The sequence below is a fragment of the Nematolebias whitei genome, chromosome 9, assembly GCF_014905685.2.
Source record: "Nematolebias whitei isolate Nwh7 chromosome 9, NemWhi1, whole genome shotgun sequence".
Classification (NCBI taxonomy): Eukaryota; Metazoa; Chordata; class Actinopteri; order Cyprinodontiformes; family Rivulidae; genus Nematolebias; species Nematolebias whitei.
In genome coordinates, this window is record NC_056506.1 from 42,282,207 (window position 1) to 42,288,283 (window position 6,077).

A 6,077-nucleotide genomic window follows, 5' to 3' on the forward strand; every position below is an offset into this window, starting at 1 on the left:
TCACTTTTTCTGTATTTATATGTTTTCTTTCTCTCCTGGATCAGCTGAAGATAAACAGATGCTGATTTCTCACAGCTTTGTAAACTGATTGACATATCAGCAGACCTAATCTTGACCCTTCTCGCAGTCCAGATAAAACAGAAAGTTAAAACCCCATTTGTCAAACTGGGGGGCAGCAATCTAAGCTCACATGGACAATAAAACAAATTGCTTCTGTTTTTTATTTTAATCATTCCACATTTTCCTAACAATTATTACTATTTACACTTTTTCCCCTACTTATACCATTAAGACTTATTGATGAATATCAGCTTGGATGTATAATGGGCACAGTGCTATCAGTTTCCTCCAGTCTCGATTAAGCAAAAAGAAAACGTTCCAAGGCTTGAGGAGGATAGAAACATCAACAAGGTATCGATACTACTTTATCAACTTGTCATCACTAAGTGTGATAGCCTTAGAAGAGATGTTTGATTTGTTTATCTAGTGTTGTTCTAACACGGATCCTACAAGAATAAATATTGATCAAGAAAACAGAAAATGTTGCCGTTCATAAGTCTGGAAAGACTCAGGCTGTTTCCAAACAATTCGGATGCCAGCATTATACAACAAAAAGCTTATATAATGGAAAACATCGCAACATTTGCCAATTTTCCCATGATGAGACAAGCTAAAAATGTCTTTCCAATGTAAAATGATGCAATATGTTATGAAAACACACGCTTAGGCCTCAGGTAAATTATTAATAAAATCAGGAAAGTTAAAATAAAAACACTGAACAAATAGGGCTTACCAGAACAAAAATCTCCTTTCACTAAACAAATGATTCCAATACATAGATTATTTTTCCATTCTTGTTCATGTTTGTTAAAAATTTCATGCAGTGATTTTACACAATGTGCAATGTTCATGCTTATTAATCCAGGTATAAATCCAACAATGTTCAGTCAGGTCATCTGGACGGTGTCTTTCGTTGCTGAGACGTTTGGTCCTTCATACGAAAGACTTCTTCAATTTGAGGAACCACAAAACCAAACTGAATCTCACAATCAAGTTACTCCCAGAGTGGAAAAATCCAGTTTGCTGGTGATACGATGGCCTCTGCCAGGGCCCACCCTCTCCCCCATCAACTCCTCTAAGGCAGACTTGACAAAGTGGTTCAAAACACCAAAGTTCATGCGCATTAATCCTGATATAAATCCAACAATGTTCAGTCAGGTCATCTGGACATTTGCATTTTTTTTTTAGAGACATTTCGTCCAACATCCGAAGGACTTCTTTGGTCTGAGGAGACACAAACAAACTGTTTCCCCCGATAGAAGACCAACCAGTTTGCTGGTGATAAGATGGTTGCTGGGGGCCGTCCTCTCCCCCGTCGACTCCTCCCAGGCAGCCAACAGCCAATGTGGTTCAAGACATCAAGGTTCATGATCAGTAATCCAAGTGAAAAAACACCAGCAAACTGGTTGGTCTACTATCGAAGTGTACTGCTTGTGGGGAAACAGTTTGCGTCTCCTCAGACAGAAGAATTACTTCGGATGAAGGACAAAACGTCTCTCAACAAAATAAACTGTCCAGGTGACCTGACTGAACACTGTTGGACTTTTTTTTTTTACCTGGATCACTGAGCATGAACTTTGATACTATTCAAGTAAAATAGCAAATACATTTAAGAGTCTGTGTGGATAAAAACATGTCAATTCTGGGGTGTTTTAGCAAGATTAAACACAACATTACCTATCAAATCACACATTTTTTACTACTTAGTGTCATTTACAATTTTTGGACTCATCTAAAGTTTAATAGTTAAATGACATATTTTTCAAAATCTGTCTAACAAATGTATTCATGTGCACAACTGCTTTCTGAGTAGTTATATCTGTCATGATGTTTTCTTCCACTTATTTTCCAATGGGCCTTTTGGCACTGTGTGGTTAGTGGTTAGCCAAAAACACATTACAAAGAGTTTTTCCAATCCTGCATTGAATAAAACCAGTAATTTGAGCTACATTTGTTGACTCACTGCATTTTTTCCCCTTTAAATCAAAAGCTAACAGTTTAAACATGCCTTTATAAACTGCATTGAGAGAACATATAAAAGAGAGTGTAATCTAATATTCAGCTGATATATTTATTTTGCTGATGGAACTTTTATGAGGAATACATGACGGGATAATGTGGGGTTCATTTTATTACCAGTGGATACTTTGATACTACCAGTGATTAATTGATCATTGTGATCAACTGATCAGCTTATCATTTTTTAAATGTTTATCATCTGAGCTGCAAGGTGTAACTACAAAGTTCCTGGAGAAACTTTGACGGGGACTGCCAGACTGCTGCAGATTAAAATAGTTGATTTGACAGTGCTATGTGTTGCGGTTTGCTCTCTGCTACCAGTATATCGATTTTCAGCTGAATAGCGCTAAAAATGGCTGAGTTATAATATTTCTGTCCGTTTTAGCTAAGGCGGCCATCTTGGATTTTTTTCATTTGAGTTGAGTTGATAGCGATTGTTCTTTGAGTCATCATATGTTTTTGCTTGTAGATAAGGTGGCCATCTTGGATATTTCATTTGCATTATAAATGTATAACAACTCGCTCTCAGCTGCAACTAAACTAAATTCCAGTTTAATATCTCAAAGAATGACTGAATTATAGTCATTTTTTGTGTTTTCTAAGGTAGCTGTGGCAGCCATCTTGAATCAAAATGGCTCCAAATGTTAATCAGTTCTAGACATTAATCTGACAATTACTTTCTGAGTTTCAAACAAATCCAACAGTGAGTTTCTGTTTTGTTCAGGGACCTCTACACTCTTAAGTCATGTGAATTGACAGCTGCAATTAGTTTGAGGAATGTTCCGTCATTCATTTCTTATGGTGAAATATGGCATCCTTGTTAGCTAAATATGTCGCCATGGTAACTCCAATTGCCAATAAAAGTAATTGCCCTCATCCTGAGACTGAGCTGATCGTTTTGATATAATTTTTGTGGGGGTGCACATTGCAGTTTGGGCCGCATTTACGGTGAGTGAACAAAAATAAATAAGAAAATAAATGCTTATTAGCCGTAGAATAATAGGTGCCTTCCACGCATTGCATTGCAATGGTAGACCCCAATAATGCTGAAGAGGAGGTATAAAATACTTAAGCGCTCTATTTTTATTTATTTTTATTTTTGTCTAATTCCAGAACTAAAAGCTCAACATAGCAGTTTTTTTTTTTTATATATATATATTTTTTTGTCAATATATGTGATTTGACTGTCACTCACTTTGGGGGCATTGAACATTATTTTTCAGAACAAACAAGTAATACAGTGTAAGACTTTTTTGGAGAAACCCTAACTTAGTTATACAGAAACGAGTTGCTGCTATTTTTGTAGAAGACTGCATTATTGTTGTAGTCAGGCAGGATTTTTACACAAAAGAACACAAATGTTGATGACACTGAACCAGTTTCCAAATAAAACATGGTTTCCATCTTCAACAGTTGTACCATACATGATGATCACTGCATCCACAAAGATAATGACCGACTGATATTGACAGCAACAAAAGTGAAACACAATAAATACATATGTATCTGCAATTCTGTTTCACTTTCACCTATTTATTCGCTATCAGTTTCAGGCTTTATCAGTTTTTTTTATACATACACTGTTAAGTTCCCCCTTATTTGAATTCTCAAAATGATACGCTGGTGAAGATTTTCAGTCATCCAGGACATGGCAAATTCAAAAAAGTTCAAGACAAAAAAACCCCAGAAAAAACAACAAACCTATCAGGAATTTCACCCATGTCACCAGAGTGGCTCCATTAGTAAGTCAAACTAACAAAGACCTTAATAAACTCCTATTGTGAGGAGTGATAGAGCAATCTGCATATGTATCTAGCTTAGCTCAGGTTTATAACCTGAACACCACACTCTCTATTAGCTGAATTGAGAAATCTCCTCGGATGAGAATTGAAATGTCTTCAGTTACAAATAAAGCCCAAAATTATATTTTGACATTTTAACAATTATGTTTTGACATAAAAACATCTCAAGTCTGGAGTTTTGGGAAGACCTTCCAGCCCACTGGACCCCCCAGATCCATTAGCCAAAACTGATGTCTTGCTTTCAGTCAAGTGTGCATGTGTATCTCAGTGGTAGGACAAAGAGAGGTTTTCCAAAAAAAGTTCAATCTGGTCCTCTGGACATTCAAAAAACAAGAAAGCAAACAAACAAAAAAAAAAAAACAAAGCAAAAAAAAAATGTAGAAATGTTTCTTCTTTCATCTGAGAGACTTCCTCAGTCTGAGGTTCTGTATTTAGCTCAGTCTCTTAAATAGCACCTTCTCAGAGTGGATCAACCAGTTTGCTGCTGACAACCAAAACCAGCTGCTCACATGGTCAAGAAGGACCATCAGCTTAACAATGGATCTTTAGCACACTGATGGCTGTTTACTATTCACAGAGGGCTGAGTGATATTAGCAATAACAGCATTGTAAGAGGGGGACAGTTGAACCCGGAGGCCTCCACCCCTGTTTAATAATGGGCGATTTCTTTTCACAAAGATGGCCTCCTTTACTCCTCTCTAAACCCATCGTTCCTCTCTGTCCAGGATGTGAACATCTTCATCCTTGAAAGAGTGACCGCTGGCCTGGAGATGAGTGTAGACCGCAGAGTCCTGGCCTGATGATGTTGATCTTCTGTACTGGGCCATCCTTTTGGCCAGTGGCTGTTTTGTTTCCCCGATGTAAGACTGATCACAGCCCTCCTGACACTGAACAGCATACACAATATTACTCTGTTTGTGCAGGGGGACTGGATCTTTGGGATGAATCAGTCTTTGCCGTAATGTATTTTGGGGTTTAAAAGCCACAGGGACTTTATGTTTAGAAAATAAACATCTCAGTTTCTCTGATACTCCCTCAACATAAGGAATGACCACTGGTCTCTGTCTGAGGATGGGCCCTGGCAGAGGCCATCTTATCACAAGCAAACTGGATTTTTTTCTACTCTGGGAGTGTTCTGTTTGTGGGATTCAGTTTGGTATGGTAGCTCCTCAGATTGAAGAAGTCCTTCGGATGAAGGACGAAACGTCTCAGCAACAAAAGACACCGTCCAGATCACCTGACTGAACATTGTTGGTTTTATACCTGGATTAATGAGAAAGAAGTATGATGCATTACACATTATGTAAAAACACTGCTAGGATTTTTTTTAACAAACATGAATAAGACTGGGGAAAAAAATAAATATTTCTTTGAATCATTTGTTTAGTGAAAGGAGATTTTTGTTCTGGTTAGCCGTATTTGTTTCAGTGTTTTTATTTTAACTTTCCTGATTTTATTAATACTTTACCTGAGGCCTATGCATGTGTTTTTCATAACATATTGCATACTTTTACGTTGGAAAGAAGTTTCTAGCATGTCTCATCCTGGGAAAATTGGCAAATGTTTTGACGTTTTCCATTATATAAGCTTTTTGTTGTATAATGCTGGCATCTGACTTGTTTGGAAACAGCCTATGAGTCTTTCCAGACTTATGAACGGCAACATTTTCTGTTTTCTTTACCAATATTTATTCTTGTAGGATCCAGGTTAGAACAAAACTTCAAAATCTATCACACTTAGTGAAGACAAATTGATGAAGTAGTATGTATCAACACCTTGTTGATGTTTCGATCCTCCTCAAGCCTTGAAGCATTTTTTTATTATTTATTTTTAATTTTAAAACATTTTTCTTACTCAGTACTGGAGGAAACTGATAAAATTGCACATGTTAAATATTCAAGTTGATATTCATCAATCAGTCTTAATGGAAAATGTACGGGAAAACATGTAAATAGTAAAAGTTTCCATAAAAATGTGAATTTATTGAAATAAAAAAGAGAAACAAACTGTTTGTTTTTTCCAAGTGAGCTTAGGTTGTCAAATGGGGTTTTAACTTTCTGTTTGATTTGGACTGAAAGAAGGGTCAAGCTTAGGTCAGCTGATAAATCACTCCATTTACAAACATGTGAGAAAACAGAACTGTTATCTCCAGCTGATCCAGGAGAGAAAGAAAACATATAAATACAGAAAAAGTGA

At 36.7% G+C, this 6,077-nt stretch overlaps 1 protein-coding gene across 1 annotated transcript in view; it reads right to left on the reverse strand.

Moving 5' to 3' along the window:
- LOC119415215 (alpha-amylase) overlaps positions 1–6,077 on the reverse strand; it is a gene marked incomplete at its 3' end in the record, with an annotated part of 17,573 nt that overhangs the window by 1,242 nt on the left and 10,254 nt on the right.